This window comes from Phyllobates terribilis, unplaced genomic scaffold (assembly GCF_046119375.1).
Source record: "Phyllobates terribilis strain yellow unplaced genomic scaffold, ASM4611937v1 Scaffold_8__6_contigs__length_399053987, whole genome shotgun sequence".
Classification (NCBI taxonomy): Eukaryota; Metazoa; Chordata; class Amphibia; order Anura; family Dendrobatidae; genus Phyllobates; species Phyllobates terribilis.
Window position 1 is genome coordinate 276,078,322 of NW_027362768.1, and position 17,583 is coordinate 276,095,904.

Sequence of the window (17,583 nt, forward strand, 5' to 3'; positions counted from 1 at the left end):
GCACAAGGCAAGGTCCATAAAGGCATGGATGGGTGAGTTTGGTGTAGAAGAACTTGACTGACTTCACAAAGCCCTGACCTCAACCCCATTGAACACCTATAGAATTAAAGGGGTTTTCCGTTTTTTAGAAAACACGTCACCAGGTGCAGTTTATTTTTTAAAAAAAACAAAAAACAAATTGTGAATCTTCGCCAGTTCTCCAAGTGTCTTTATTGTCTGCAATGCTGATGACAAATTGACAGCACTTCAGCCAATCAGTGAGCTTAGTGGCTATGCCTGAGTACATGGCACAAATCGCAGAGAGTCACTGAGCTCACTGATCGGATGCAGCGCTGTTGACTTGACATCAGCACTACAGACAATAAAAGACATCGGGAGCAGCGTGGGAGACTCAATAGCAGACCAGGGGAGGATGAGTAAAGCTCAGTTTGTTTATTTTTTTTAACTGGAATGGTGATTGTGAGTAGTGTTGAGCCACCCCCGTAGTGTTCGAGTTCGGTTCGGTTCGTCGAACACCCGTATGTTCGCCGAACTGTTCGTCGAACTGTTCGTCGAACACCTTCGAACACTGTTAAAACCAATGGCAGGCAAACAAAAACACATAGAAACACATAGAAAACACCTTCAAAGGTGTCCAAAAGCTGACAAACTGCTCAGAAGACACAACTAACACATGGAAAAGTGACAAGTACATATAGTCATGCGAAAAGAAAAGAGGTGGAGGAGTAAAAGGAGGGGGAGACACAGATATAGGCATGTCATGCCCTTCTAAAACAAAAAAAGTGCGAAGCCGACACGGCCAGTCCGTTCCTGCCCGTGCCACCTCCGTGTCGCCGGGTTTGTGCCAGAGCCGCGGTGGACCCTGACGACCAGCCCCCCTCTCCCAATACTGGTGCCTGTCCGTTGGTGGGTCGAACGAGCCCCCCTGCGGTGGAGGCAGGTCTAATCTTTTTAATTTAAATTGTCCCTCTAATTTGAATGAATACACTTTAAATCCATTTACAAGGATCTATTGGAGGGCAAGTCTCATGCCAGCAGCCGCGGTAGCAGGAAGTGGAGGAGGTGTGGCCTGTGTTCCTAGCTGAGTGAGAGCTGTGTGGAGGAGCTCCTGGGAAGCTCCAACTAGGACTTTTTTCTAAGCCCGACCCTTGCCTCTTCGTTTTCCCAGGACCGAGGCAGGGGTGTCGGGGCCGGGTGGGGTCGGAGGACTGAATATGGATCCATCGGAGGACTCTGTGAGGAGGTCTGGGAGGCTGTCCCAGCGTGAAGCGGCTACGGTGAGCATGCCGGCATCGGCTAACAAGGTGACTGGCAAGCCCAAGGGAAGCAAGGAGAGTGCCCCATGGGCCGAGAGGGGCCCGGACGAGTCAGCGGAGGCTTTCTCCCAGCGGGTGGTGGAGATGTTGCGGTGCCACGAAAAGGGGAAGGTGGCACTGGCGAAACTCCTGCTGGACTTGCGGCAGGCCAAGGCGCTATATAATGCAGCAGCCCAGAGGAAGCGCCCGGCGATCGCCACGCAAATCCAGAGGGTCAAGGATAGGATTGCCAAGGTGGAGCAGAGGCAGGCGGAAATAGAGAGGGCTGCGGGTCCCTTTCTGGAGAAATTCTCTAATGATCGGCGGTTCTTGGGCCAGGAGGGGTTAACCACGCAGCAAGGAAGGGGGGCGTATGAAGGGGGCCTGCCGGCCAGTGAAGGCACTCCCAGGACTATGCATGGCAGCCATGAGCCTGGAAAGGAACGTTTGTCTGGAGCCCCGCCCCCTGTCCCACCCACCACAGCGCTGGGTGCTGCCCCAGGGGTTACCCCAGCCATGGAGGAGGAGAAGGTGGGGGGTGGAGGAAGTGGCGCGCTGTTAGTGAGAGCAGAGGATAGTGTGGGTGCGGGCACAAAGGCCGGGGGATCGTGATCCAGGGCTCCGCCCCTTGCCCCGCCCACCTCAGCGCTCGGCGTGGCCACCATGAGAGACACACGTGGAACTGCAGAGCCCAGCAGCACCCGGTCTGCCGGCCCGCCCCTAGCCCCGCCCACCTCGGCACTCGGCGTGGCCACCATGAGAGACACACGTGGAACTGCAGAGCCCAGCGGCACCCGGTCTGCCAACCCGCCCCAAGCCCCGCCTACCTCGGCGCTCAGCGCGGCCACCATGAGAGGCACACGTGGAACTACCGAGCCCAGCGGCCCCCAGTCTGCCAACCCGCCCCAAGCCCCGCCCACCTCGGCACTCGGCGTAGCCACCATGAGAGACACACGTGGAACTGCAGAGCCCAGCGGCACCCGGTCTGCCGGTCTGCCCCTAGCCCCGCCCACCTCGGCGCTCAGCGCAGCCACCATGAGAGGCACACGTGGAACTACCGAGCCCAGCGGCCCCCAGTCTGCCAACCCGCCCCAAGCCCCGCCCACCTCGGCGCTCGGCGCGGCCACCATGAGAGCCGCGAGTGGAACTGCAGAGCCCAGCAGTTCCCGGTCTGCTGGTCCGCCTCTAGTCCCGCCCACCACAGCTCTCTGCACTGCCTCTGTACAGTCTGTGGGCGGAGGGAAGGAGGGAGGCTGGAGGGACATGAAAGAAAAAGCAGCAAGCAATGCTTATAGTACCACAAGGCTCAGCAAGCCTTGCGCCGGTGCCCCGCCCCTCGTCCTGCCCACCACAGCACCTGGAGTTGCCCAGAAGAAACCTGCGGCTGGGAGGGAGGCAGCAGGAAAAACAGCAGGGAAGACAGAGGCGGATCCAGGAACAGTGTCCCAGGAGGTGGCAGTAACCACGGTCGAGCAGCCTGCTGGCGTTACTGGGGAGCCTCCTAAATCTTCCGGTCTGCGTCCTGAGCAGGTGGCGCTGCCTGCCTCCAGCACATCAGAGGAGGAGGACATGGAGGCGTCTTCGGGGTCCGGGGGGCTCATGGCGGCCATCCGGTTGCTGGAGTCCCCGGTGAACCTCCAGCATTTTTGTTTCGGGGACGAAGATCCGGGACCGGGAAAGAAGAAGGGGCGCAAGAAGAAGGCACAGGAGACGGTGAGTATGCGTTACGTGTTTAATGATGATACTGATGCTGCTGCTGTCTCCTGTGTAACCCCCACCGGTCAAGGGCGCCCGAATCATGAAGTTGGTCCTCGGCGCAGGTCCGCTGGGGAGAGTAAAGGCAAATGTAAGGCGAGTGGTGATGGTGTGGCGATCCCTACGGAGGACAGTAGGGATGGCAAAGGGTCATCTCTGGCGGTGGCGCCAGACATATTCAGTGTGGTGGAGTTCCTGTCTCTGTCTCCCATGGCCTCTGGGTCTCGGGCAGAGGGAGGTGGGGGTTGTGGCGGTGGAGCCGGAGCAGCTTTTTCAGAGATCTTGGCTGAGGTCCGGAGGATGGTGGGGAAGGAGAGAGCCACTGCTTCCATATCTGGCCAGAGGGTTGAGGGGCCGCATGCTGGGGACAAGGCTGCCGGGGGTAAACCGGCCGGGGTGTCTGCACCTGTGAGGTTGGTAAAACCCGGCGCCCAAAATCCCGGCCCCTGTGATACCCAGTGCATGAATATTGGAGGGTCCAAGGTGGCAGAGGGGGTGAAGGGGAGTAAGAACAGTGCTGCGGATGTGGTGAGTGTCCTGAAACCCCCCCCCAGTGATGCCAGGACCTTGGGTAAAGCGGTTAGTACCCCACCTGTTCTGGCTGGCATGGATGGGGTGCATGACGTGGGGATGAATGGGGTACATGAAGGAGGTGAGGATGGAGGTGAGGATGCAGGTATGGAAGTGGTGAGTGGTACGGCTGGTGGTGATGGTAGTGGTGCAGGGGCGGTAGGTGAGGCTGTGAGGCAGAGTGTGAGTGTGAATGAGGGGCCAAGTGTGAGGCCAATGAATCCCAGTTCGTTGGCGGCCTCGTTAGAGGGCGGTTCACATGTCCGCACCTTTGCGGCGGCCGCTGCCGCGGGTAGTGGAGGGTCCTTGTCAGGGGACGCTGGGCAGGGTTACTTGCAATGGCGTCTCCTGGACGCCCTGAAGAGGGGAGAGCAGTCCATTACAGTGGAGGGTAGGGAGGTAGATTTATCATTCTGGATAGACCGACATGGTCTGTCCGCCTTCCGAGAGTTAGGGGCAGAGAACGTTACGTGGTCTCTGCCGACAGCAGGGCAGGGTGGCGTCCGTAGGAATGTGGTCCGTCTCCGGTGGGAAGGCAATGAAACGTGCCCCTCTAGGGACAAGGTGGTGGAGCTTTTCCTGGGGATGGGCTTCAGGGCTGATGACATCTATGCCCTGATTCATCCCTATGGTGCCACCTTTTTCGACGTCAGCTTTGTGAGATCGGAGGGCCTAGAGCTCTTCTGGTCTCAGTATGAGCTGGCTCGGATTTGCCCTGAATAGCGAGGGTTTATAGTCCAGGCTATCTCTTGCCAAAACTCAGTGAAGAAAGTGACCGTGCTCACCAGTAACGAGTCACTTTCTGAGATGGACATCATGACCTGGCTGAGCAGGTATGGGGAGGTGGTCCAGATTCCCAAAAAGAATCTGGACAAGCATGGCATCTGGTCAGGGGCCTGGACCTTTATGGTAAAACTGAAGGTCTCGGGTTACTCGGTTACCCACATTCCCACTTCAACATTCTTGGGAAGGGACCGAATCCTGATCTTTTACCAGGGGCAGCCGAAGTTGTGCCACAGGTGCGGCAGCCCCTCTCACTTCAGCGCGGGGTGCAAGGTGGAGAAGTGCGCAATGTGTGGAGGGGTGGGTCATCTGGCCGCAACCTGTAGGGACATTCGGTGTAACCTGTGTGGTGTCTTGGGACACCCGTTTAGTCGCTGTCCGCGCTCCTATGCCAATGTTGGCCTGAATCCGGGAGGTGCTGGTAGGGAGGAGGCGAGGACCAGACCAGCCGGTGAAGGGACTAGCGGCGGCGTAGGAAGTAAGGGACCGGTGAGGAGCAGAACTCCCCCTGAGGCGGGAGGGAAAGAACAGCGTCCGAGGAGAGTGGTGGAGAGGGACCAGGGGATTATGTCCCTGCCTCTGGTCCCTAGTTCGGGGGAGCTTGCAGCTGAGGTCCCGGACAGTGAGATAGACGAAGAGGTCAGGAGGATGGTCAGGGAGGATGGGGCCACCTCTCCCTTATCCTCATCCAGCGAAGGTGTGGATGAGGGGGGGAATGAAGATTGGCAACAGCAAAAGAAGAGGGAGAAGAAAAGGGTGAGGAAGAAGGGTAACTCGAAGGAGAAGGCAACCCGGGGCCAGGTGCCAAAGGAAGGCTCTTCCTCCCTTCCTCCGGTGGAGCTCTCCAACCAGTACCAGGCCCTAAGCGAGTCTCCCTTGTCTTCAGATGGGGGGGAGGAGGGGGGTCTGGTGCTGGGGGTTGCGGACAAGGATGTAGGGGCTAAAGGGTGGCGCCAGGCCCTCAACATCGGGGGTCGGGGAAACCGGGCCTCTGGTGGGGGGGGTCGACCCAGGGCCTCCTGACAAGGGCAAGGGTGCGCCTGAAACAGTTGTGCCCGTTAAAGTTGTGTGTGGAACAGCAGGTATGGATGTGTCGGTGTGCCTGAAACGTGCTATATCGTCCTCTGAGGAGGAAAATGGAGCACATGTAAAGGGTAAGGTGGGTGGGAAGAAGTTCGCTGTCCAACCTGATCACTCATGATGGCGGCACTCACCCCGTTGACGCTGGCGACCATTAATGTTGCCAGCATAAAGTCTGATGCGGCTAGGTTCACGGCCTTTCATTTTCTCGGCCAGCTTGATGCCGACATTTTGTTTTTGCAGGAGACCAGGTTGGTCGATCTCACGTCCCTTAAAAAAGCTAAGAGGGAGTGGGTACACGGGCCTTCCTATTGGTCTCTTGCGGCTGAGCCGTATAGCGGTATGGTGGTCCTTTTCAAGACCGCAGATGTAGTATGCCGACGGGTTATTGAGTTGGAAATGGGGAGGTGCTTGATCTTGGATGTGTTCATAAGGGGACAAGAGCTTCGGCTCATAAACATCTATGGTCCCGAGACTAAGTGGGACCGCAAGTGTCTCTTTATGAGTATTAAACCCTTTTTGTTTTGTAGCCGACAGGTGGTCTTTGGAGGGGACTTCAACAATGTCTCGAGGCCCCAAGACAGAGGAGGTTCCAGAGACCGGTTGGCCTACGACAGCGTCGCCTTGAATAGCATAGTTAGTGAGGCTCGCCTAGTGGATGTCCACATCCGGAACACCACGGGCCACGCGGGTTACACTTATTTCAGAGGTAGTCAGACTAGGTCTAGAATAGACAGGTTTTATTTGAAGGAGGAGGCAGTCTCTTCACCTTTATCGGTGGTAGAGGTTGAATTCTCCGACCACTGCCTGATTATGTTTTCTCTGAATGTTACAGAGACTCCTCGAATGGGAAGAGGTTTTTGGAAGCTGAATTCGTCACTCCTGAAGGAAGCAGCTGTAAGACAGTCCTTTGAGGATTTCTTTCAAAGTCAGGTACCGCTACTGGGCCTTGGTAACACTAAGTCAGAGTGGTGGGAGATCTTCAAACATCGGGTGGCGAGATTCTTCCTCCAGCTTTCTAACCTCAGAAGCCTGAACAGGGATCTCCTGTATCGGGGCCTGAGGAGGAAACTCGAGGAACTTGTCTCGACTGGGGGTGGCCGTGAGGACATCACCAGGGTGAAAGCCTTACTCAAGAGATGTCAGTATGATAGGCACACATCTTTGGTTTTTGAGAGGGACTTCGGGAAGTATCGCTCATCCGACCCCTACAGAAACTGCAAGATGTCAGTGAGTAGTAAGATAGTGGCGGGTCTGAGGGACAGTACAGGATCCCTGACCAGGTCCAGATCAGGGATCTTGGAGGTCGTCAGATCCTTTTACTCACATCTCTTGGGGAGGAAGGAGCTGGATCGAGATGAGACGTCGGCTTTCCTGGCTGAGGCCATTCCTGAATGAGGGGTAGACCCCTCGCTAGATGTCTTGGTGGATGAGATCAAAGAAGAGGAAGTTAGACTGGCGATTGACGGGCTCCAGCTCAAAAAATCACCAGGTCTGGACGGCTTAACGTCGGAGTTCTACAAGACCTTTAAGGACCTTTTGGTCCCCTTATTGACTCAGGTTTTTAATGAGTGTCTCTCCTCGGGCACTCTTCCGAGATCAATGAGGAGGTCAGCTTTGATCCTTCTTTCTAAGGGAAAGGATCCGTCGCACATTGAGAACTGGAGGCCCATAGCGCTTCTCAATGTGGACAGGAAGGTTTTGGCTAAAGTACTCTTTAACAGGTTGGTGAAGTTTGCGCCACGGCTCCTTTCTGAGTCCCATCACTGCTGTGTTCCTGGCCGTAGCACTTTTAGTGCTGTTCTCGGTGTCCGGGAGGCTGTGGAACAGGGTAGGGCTGGCCTCTGGAAGGGGTATCTGCTGTCCTTGGATCAGGCCAAAGCCTTTGACCGGGTTGATCACGAGTACCTGTGGTCCGCTCTTCTGAGGTATGGTCTGCCAGGGAGGTTCATGGACTGGCTGAAGACATTGTACAGAGGGGCGGAGAGTTTCCCACTTGTGAATGGTTGGATTGGACAGGCCTTTGCGGTGGGCTCCGGCGTTCATCAGGGATGTCCTCTCAGTCCCCTGCTGTATGTGTTCGCGATTGATCCCTTCATAAGGAGGGTGGATCGTGGACCAATAACGGGGGTGAGGATGGACCAGGCGGGCGAACGGGAGGCCGCCCTGAAGGTAGTGGCCTATGCTGATGATGTCTCTGTTTTTGTCTCCTCGGAAGAGGAGGTGCGGGCAGTGATGTCTGAGGTGGAGGGCTACTCCAGGGCCTCTGGTTCCATTGTCAATCGGAGCAAGTGTGGGAGTCTTTGGCTGGGGGGAGGAGATCCCAGGTTTGATCTCCCGGACACCCTCCCAGAGCCCCAAGAGTATGCCAAGATCCTAGGCGTTGAATTTGGCCAGGGTGATTACCCAACCAAAAACTGGGAAGGTAGACTTAAAACTGCCGCCCAGAGAGTGGACCAGTGGAAGGGTTGGTCTTTGACCCTGAGGGAAAGGGTGAGCTTGTGCAAAGGTTTCCTGCTCCCATTGTTAATGTATCTAGGCAGCATTTGCATTTTGCCAGAGCCTCTCTGGACGCGGGTCTATGGCCTGTTTTCCAACTGTTATGGGGAAACAGGCTGAACCTAGTCAAGCGGGAGGTTACTTACCGTACGAGGAGACTAGGGGAGTTGAATATGGTCAACCCCGTGGTGTTCTTGGTTTGCACCTTTCTTAAGCTAAATATATCAAACCTCTGGAAAGAGAGGGCTCCTCTGTGGGTATTCTCCTGTAGGGGTTGGTTGCAGTCCTTCTTCCAGGATTGGGAGACAGGAGGGCGTGTGAAGGATCTTCGCACACCGCACGGGCATCTCCCGGCTTATGTTACCCCGGTTTTGAAAGTAATACGCCGGTGGGGTTTGGGAGTGTGGGAGGTGAGGACTCTCACGAGGAAACTCCTCGAGGGGAGGATCTTATCGACCCATTTTCAAAAGCCACTGGCACTCAGGGACTGCCCAAGTCGGGATCTGGAGGTGGGGTTGCGTCTTTTAAATTCAAAACGGATCCCCGCGAAGTATTGGGACTTGACTTGGCGCTGCTTTCAGGGTAAGCTGTATGTGAGGGACAACTTGAAGTACAGGAACTCCGAGGATAGGAATTGTCCTCATGAGAGTTGTGCTGACACGCTTGAGAGCATGGAGCACTTCCTGCTTCAGTGTCCCTTTAATGCAGAGGTATGCAACAGGGTGGAGGCTTCCATTGACTGGCCTAGGCTGGCGGGCCTCTCCTACGCTGAGTGGGCCTATGGAGCGTTCAGAGACCTTGGTGGACGGGACCAGTGCACTCTTTTTCTAGTTAGCCTAGTGGTTAGGTTTTTCACATGGAATGCACGGTGTTTAGTGTCGACGGGCAGTAAAATCCTCCCAGTGGGTGAGGTATGTAGCAACATCCTTGGTGACCTGGTGAAGGTGCGCTCCTTGGAGTATGAAAGGCTGGGTGCATCAGGGGCCTCCCGTCTCTGGAGGGGTTTCTCCTTCCAGGTGCCTTAGTTCTGGATTGCTCCAAGCCTCCTGGTGGTGGGCTAAGTTCTCACCGTAGCTTTTTGTTTTGAGAATGGTATCATGAAAAGGGTTTACAAGCACCAAACCGGTGCGGATGGTATTTTTGTTATTGTTCTTGTTGTTATTATTATTGTTGTCTTATTGTTCTTTTACTTTGGGGGTTAGTTAGGTGGGGTGGGGGTTTTGAGGGGGGTTAAGCATGAACTTGGACTGGCCCGGGCCCAAAACTGTCGGGGTTCGCCCTAAGTCCGGAAGGACTTTTTCGGAACTTAGAGGCCGGTTCGGGTTGGGGGTATAGTGAGAGTTGGGGTAGTGTATGTGTTATTATGTGTTACTCATGATTTAAGTGTTGTGTGTTATTTCATATGGTTTATGTGGTTTATATTTTGTTATATGTATTTTGCTTCTGCATCTCTGGTTTTTGTTACGGCAGAATCAGGTGTAAGTGTGGAGGAAGTTTGAGGTATGTTTGGATAGGCTGTGGTTGTATGGTGGTTGTCAGGCAGGTGGGGTCCCTTGTATATACATTGTTTATGTATCGGTTATATTGCTGGAAATTGTTTTCGTTACTTGTACTAGATTGTGTTTTTACATTTATAATAAAATAGAGTTCCAGCTCCAGTAGCGTCCACTAAAGCTGCTGTAGTTAAAAAGCTTTTATAAGGATCGAGCTTGGCGGTCCACCGCAAGGCGTCCTACCGCCAGTCCCAGCCCCTGTGCCTTGGGGTGCCTCCCCGATGCTCTTCACTGAGTGTCCCGGGAGCCCGAACCATTTCCTTTGAAAAAATTAAGTGTCCAAACTACAGGTGGTGTAGCTTGCTTAACAGCTGGGATAATCCGCTGACTAGCAGACACTGCTACTAGGCACAAAGTATTTCCTGGGCTAGATGCAGTTAAAAATTTGTAATTAGATACTCTCGTTGGATGCTGAGAAAGCATTCCATAGAGTCTCCTGGCACGCCATATATTATTCTCTTAAAAAGCTTGGGGTAGGGGTCTAGGGGACCCTTTTATAGGCAAAATCACGGTCCTGTATCGCAATACATCACCTAGGCTGAAGATAAATGGAACATTTTCATCACCTTTCATAATCACCAATGGGACAAGGCAGGGATGTCCTCTGTCCCCTCTCTTATACATCCTAGTGACGGAGCACCTGCTCTCATCAATTCGCCATAACCCCAATATTAGGTGGATTGAGGTGGGAGGCACCGAGTACAAGTGCTCTGCATTTGCTTATGATGTCCTAGTATATATCACTCAATCACATATATCCATCCCTGCTGTTATGGCTGAAATAGATCACTTTGTTACTTTGTGGTCAAATTTTAAAATCAATGCCGTGAAGTCTGAGGCCCTCGATGTCTCCCTCCCCAAATCCATACAGGATTCCATCCAGTCCAACTTTCCCTTTGCCTGGCCCTCACAGGGTATCAAATACTTAGGAATTCGTATTCATAGAGAACTCTCCCGTCTATGTTATCTTAATTTTTGGCCCTTTATTGAACAACTCCATACAGACCACGGTTGGCAAGTTAGAACTGTAAGATTCACTACGTGAACCACTGGTGTTTTGTGGAAAAGCACATGTACTCTGTGTTCCAAATTATTATGCAAAAAGTGTTTAGAAGTGATAAGGTAAGAATTTTTTTGTTTGTCAGTTAAACTCATTGATGGTGATGTGTGTCAGGGCACTTTATATCACTGTAAGCAATTGCAGACACCTGTGCTAATTAGTTTGGCAGGTGTGTCCAATGAAAGGCAAGACTACTTAAGAAGGCTGTCCCACATTATTAAGCAGCCTACATTTTCTGCCAAAATGGGAAAGAAAAAGGATGTGTCGGCTGCTGAGAAGCAACAAATTGTGGAGTGTTTAGGTCAAGGCATGACTACAATCAACATTGCCAAGACACTTCATCCTGATCATCGCACAATCAAGAAGTATGTAGCTGATTCACAGTACACACGTGTGCGTGCTGAGAAGGGAAAATTGAGGACTCTTTCCTTCAGGCAATTACGTCAGGTTAAAAGAGCAGCGGCAAAAAAACCTTGTCATAGCAGTAGACAAGTTTTTGAAGCTGCTGGTGCCTCCAACGTCCCCCGAACAACAAGATGCAGGGTCCTTCAGAGGTTTGCAGCTGTGCGTAAGCCATCCTGTCGACCTCCTCTATCCACTGTACACAAGCAGAAACGGCTCCAGTGGGCCAAACAATACATGAAGACTGACTTCAAAACTGTTTTGTTCACCGATGAGTGCTTTGCAACGCTCGATGGTCCAGATGGATGGAGTGGAGGATGGCTGGTTGATGGACACCCCATGCAAACATGGCTACGGCGCCAACAAGGAGGAGGTGGAGTAATGTTTTGGGCTGGAATCATGGGGAGAGAGATTGTCGGCCCCTTTAGGATCCCTGAAGGGGTAAAGATGAACTCCATAATGTATGTGGAGTTTCTCAAACAGCACTTCCTGCCATGGTTCAAGAAGAAGAACCGTGTATTCCGCAGCAAGATCATTTTCATGCATGATAATGCACCGTCTCATGCTGCACATAACACATCTGCATCTCTGGCTGATATGGGCATAAAAGGGGACAAACTTATGGTGTGACCCCTATGCTCTCCTGACCTCAACACCATTGAGAACCTCTGGAGCATCATCAAAAGGAGTGTCTATGATGGCGGGAGGCAGTTCACATCTAAGCAACAGCTCTGGGAGGGTATTCTGTCCTCATGCAAAACAATTGAAGCAAAAACCATCCAAAACCTGACAAATTCAATGGACGAGAGAGTTCAGAAGCTCCTTTCGAACAAGCGGTCCTATGTGCAAATGTAACATCACCTAGAATAAAGTTTTGAGTTGAAAACTGTTTGATTTCAGTTTGTAATAACCTGCTAATGCTTATAATTTCAAAAATGACCATTTTTTTGTTCTTTATTAAAATGAAAAGGTTGATCGAAGAGTGTGGGGGATCTAAGAGTGTGGCAACCCAGTAGTCAGGATTATTTTGAATTCTGACAAATCTGAGGGTCATGTTGCAGGTAGTGCAGCAAGAGGGCACTCATGTGTCTTGTGCATCTAGGAGCCCCAAAATTATTTTCCGGGCTAGATGCAGCTAAAAATTATTATTAATTTGAAAGCTGGTGGAGCTTAGTATAGATGGCCTAATAGAATCAGTACTGCAAACTGCTACAAGGCCCAAATTATTTTCCAGCCAAGATACAGATAAACATGATTCGTAATTTTAAATCTGGTGGAGTTTAGTATAGATGGCCTAATAGAATCAGTACTGCACACTGCTACAAGGCCCAAATTATTTTCCAGCCAAGATACAGATAAATATGATTAATAATTTTAAATCTGGTAGAGTTTAGTATAGATGGCCTAACAGAATCAGTACTGCACACTGCTACAAGGCCCAAATTATTTTCCAGCCAAGATACAGATAAACATGATTAGTAATTTTAAATCTGGTGGAGTTTAGTATAGATGGCCTAATAGAATCAGTACTGCACACTGCTACAAGGCCCAAATTATTTTCCAGCCAAGATACAGATAAACATGATTAGTAATTTGAAAGTTTAAAACAGTTGGTGAGGTGATTTTAACAAATCATCAAGCTTTTACTCTCCCCAGGATGACACAGGGGTAGAAAAGTCATTTCGGATCCATGATTTGTTCATCTTTATGAACGTGAGTCTGTCTACATTATCAGTGGAGAGCCGCGTGCGCTTATCTGTCAGCACACCACCAGCAGCGCTGAACACACGTTCACACAGAACTCTGGCTGCGGGGCATGACAAGATCTCCAAGGCGTAAGTGGCGAGCTCCGGCCATTTATCCAGATTGGAAGCCCAAAAAGAGCAAGGGTCCAGTGACACAGTCATGGCTTCAATGTTTACTTGGAGATACTCCTGTACCATCGTCTCTAGGCGTTGACTATGTGTCAGACTTCTTGTCTCCTGTGGCCTTGCAAAGGATGGGCTAAAAAAGTGGTGAAATTATTCCGCAAAATTGATGTTACCAGCAGATACTGTGTTTCTGTTACGTTTTGAGTGCTGAACACTCGACGGTCCCACGGTTGGCAAGTTGGAACTGTGAGATTCACTACGTGCACCACTAGTGTTTTGTGGAAAAGCACATGTAAGATTCTGCAACAGTCTCTGCTGATACTCCTGCATGCGTGCATCTCTTTCTATGGCAGGAATAATTTCTGCAAATTTACTTTTGTACCGGGGATCTAACAGTGTGGCAACCCAGTAGTCAGGATTATTTCTAATTCTCACAATTCGAGGGTCATGTTGCAGGTAGTGCAGCAAGAAGGCACTCATGTGTCTTGCGCATCCAGGAGCACCAAGTCTCTGTTGTGTTGGTGGCGAGGTAACAATCATGCTTCCTTCCTCTGCCCTCTCCCCCCAACCTTGCACAACAGAAATATGATCAAGGTCTTCCTCATCAGATGAGTCTTCCATCAGTTCGTCCTCCACTTCTTCCTGGGCTCCTGCACCTTCCTCACTAGTTTGGCTGCTACCATGCGCCCTGGTAAAACCATCTCCCCCACCCTCACATGCCTGCCGCCTTGGTGCTGCCGAACGTCTGGACCTTGCAGATGTTAGCCCTTCCGCATACAACTCCTCCTCCTCTACGTCCTCCACCTCCTCTTGTGCCACCACCTGACTCAGAATTCTGTTTAACATGTGCTCCAGCATGTAAATCACCGGAATAGTCATGCTGATAATGGCATCGTCAGCACTAAACATCTTCGTCGCCATTTCAAAACTGTGCAGAAGGGTGCATAGGTCCCTGATCTGAGACCACTCCTCCAACGTGATTTGCCCCACCTCTGGATCTCGTTGGCCCAGGCTATAGGTCAGAACGTATTGCACCAGGGCTTGTCGGTGCTGCCACAGTCGCTGCAACATATGCAGAGTTGAATTCCACCAGGTAGGCACATCGCATTTTAGCCGGTGAAGTGGCAGGCCCAACGACTTCTGTAGAGATGTAAGTCGCTGAGCTGTGGGATGCGAACGGCGGAAGTGAGCACACAGCGGCAGTGCCCTCTGCAGAAGGCCATCTAGTCCGGGATAGTGGGCTAAAAATTGCTGGACAACCAGGTTCAACACGTGAGCCATACAAGGCACGTGTGTGACATTGCCCTGGCGAAGGGCCGCACCCAGGTTTGCAGCATTGTTGCACACGGCCTTCCCTGGTTTCAGGTCCAGCGGAGACCACCATTCATGAAACTGGTTCTCCCGAGCTGACCACAACTCCTCAGCTGTGTGACTCACATTTCCCAGACATTTCAAAGTAAAAACTGCCTGATGACATTGAGCCCGGCTGCCAGCATAGTAAGGAGGTGTGCAGGATCCCTTCTGCGCAGTTAGAAAGCTTGTGGCATGACCAGACAGGCTTTGGGTGCAAGTGGAGGACCGAGAGGAGGTTGAGGAGGCAGAAGCAGTGGAGGAACTTCGAGATAAAGAGGATTGACGCACAACTCGAGGGGACGGCAAGACTTGGACAGCAGCCCCTTGTCCTGCTGTCACCATAGTTACCCAGTGCCCAGTCAGCGACATGTAACGCCCCTGTCCATGCCTACTCGTCCAAGTGTCTGTGGTGAAATGCACCCTGTCACACACAGAGTTTCTCAAAGAAGCGGTGATGTTGTGTGCGACATGCTGGTGGAGCGCAGGCACACCTTTCTTTGAGAAGTAGTGCCGACTGGGCATCTGGTACTGGGGGACTGCGACTGACATAAGGTCTCGAAAATCCTCTGTGTCCACCAGGCGGAAAGGCAGCATTTCTGTAGCCAAGAGCTTGCAGATGGTGAAATTCAACCTCTTAGCTTTCTCATGGCTAGGAGGAAATGGTCTTTTACTTGTCCACATCTGAGGGACCGAGGGCTGGCTGTTGTGCTTAGACGGGGTTGAGAAGGGTGTCCCCGGCAAACTGCCGGTCTGTGAGGAAGATGCAGGCGGACATGTTAGGTTGCCTTGATCCAAAGGTGGTGCTATCGATGTCGGACAGCGCTGAACACCAGCTGGTGTTTCCACCTCCAAAGAAAATGACCTGCCAATCACGCTGGCTGTTGTGGGTAAAGAGGTGGCAGGTCTGCGTTCCAAAACAGGTGTGACTGCTGTCCCCCCAGTCACAGAGGATGAAGAGGCCGCGGATGCACAAGATGTGGCAGACGGTGGTTGGCCCGGCCGGCTAGGCCGCATTGTAGCACAGTGAGCTTCCCACTGCAACTTATGCTTCATATCCATGTGCCGGTTCATGCATGAAGTACTCAAACTATGTATTTTTTGGCCTCTACTTAGCTTTTGCTGACAAATGTTACAGATAACACGAGTTGGGTCATCTTTATCGATCTGAAAAAATGCCCAGGCTATGCAAGGCTTAGCACCCATGCGACCTGAAGAGCCACCACGACTTGTGGTCAGAGGCAGAGTTGTGTTTGAGGATGCAGTTGTTGACGTGCTTCCAGTACTACGTCTCTGTCCAGGAAGGCGCAACCTGACCTCGTCGTCACTAGCATCCTCCTCCACCTCCTCTGCTGACCTCATTGACTGGCTGACTGTGGGTTGACAGTAAGTGGGATCTCCAACCTCGTCATCATCACCCTGTGTGTTATCACACCCGTCGTCCTCAAAGCCAACCTCTTCCAGCCCTGAAAAAAAACTAAAGTTGTCGCTCTAATCAGGTATTTGAGTCTCATCATCGTCTTCCTCATTGTCTCCACCAACAGGAGTTACAGTTTGGGAACGAGGGTCTACATTATGGTCAGAACCTTCTGCGTCTGGTCCTGGATCCGACTCATAAAGATTCTGGGCATCAGTGCAGATCATTTCCTCGTCTGGATTCACAGAAGCTCTGGAGCCGACCTCTGATTCCCAGGCTATAGTATGAGTAAACAGCTCTGCAGACTCAACCATCTGTTCTACCCCATACTCAGATGGGCAGCTGGAGACTTGGGAGCTGTGAGGAAGCAAGTGCGATTGGGGTGACACCTCTGAGGACTGGAGTATTTGTGATGTTGAAGATGAGGTGGAGGAGAGCCCACTTAAAGGAGCATTTGATATCCGTTGAAGCACCTGCTGTTTTTGTGCCTCATCTGGAATTTGTAGCGATTGGCGTGGCCGTAAGAAAGGGATCTTATCACATTGTCCGCTAAAAGAAGTAGACATCTTAGTTTGGCTGGAAGATGGTCTTTCTTCTGCAGATGTTACTGTTGCTTTAACATCTACCCCACGGACACAACCTTTTTTTCCCTTCCCAACACGCCTATTCCCCTTTCCACCAGCAGCAGGCCTTTTTCCACTCATTTTGGTGGTTAACTAATTCACAACTCTGGAGTTGTTTGCACAAAAAACAATGGATGGGAACCGAGCAGAGCTGAGTGGCCAAACTGTGGTATTAGCCCAAAAGTATTGGCTGGGTTAGATGCAGATAAAAAATTATTTTGAATTTGCAACCTGGTGGAGGTTAGTATAGATGGGCTAATAGAACAAGTCCCACACACTGCTACAAGCCGAAATATTTTTTCAGAGCTAGATGCATAAAAAAATTATATTGAATTTGCAACCTGGTGGAGGTTAGTATAGATGGACTAATAGAACAAGTCCCACACACTGCTACAAGCCGAAATATTTTTTCAGAGCTAGATGCATAAAAAGATTATATTGAATTTGCAACCTGGTGGAGGTTAGTATAGATGGACTAATAGAACAAGTCCCACACACTGCTACAAGCCGAAATATGTTTTCAGAGCTAGATGCAGAAAAAAATTATATTGAATTTGCAACCTGGTGGAGGTTAGTATAGATGGACTAATAGAACAAGTCCCACACACTGCTACAAGCCGAAATATTTTTTCAGAGCTAGATGCAGAAAAAAATTATATTGAATTTGCAACCTGGTGGAGGTTAGTATAGATGGACTAATAGAACAAGTCCCACACACTGCTACAAGCCGAAATATTTTTTCAGAGCTAGATGCAGAAAAAAATTATATTGAATTTGCAACCTGGTGGAGGTTAGAATAGATGGACTAATAGAACAAGTCCCACACACTGCTACAAGCCGAAATATTTTTTCAGAGCTAGATGCAGAAAAAAATTATATTGAATTTGCAACCTGGTGGAGGTTAGTATAGATGGACTAATAGAACAAGTCCCACACACTGCTACAAGCCGAAATATTTTTTCAGAGCTAGATGCATAAAAAGATTATATTGAATTTGCAACCTGGTGGAGGTTAGTATAGATGGACTAATAGAACAAGTCCCACACACTGCTACAAGCCGAAATATGTTTTCAGAGCTAGATGCAGAAAAAAATTATATTGAATTTGCAACCTGGTGGAGGTTAGTATAGATGGACTAATAGAACAAGTCCCACACACTGCTACAAGCCGAAATATTTTTTCAGAGCTAGATGCAGAAAAAAATTATATTGAATTTGCAACCTGGTGGAGGTTAGTATAGATGGACTAATAGAACAAGTCCCACACTCTGCTACAAGCCGAAATATGTTTTCAGAGCTAGAAGCAGAAAAAAATTATATTGAATT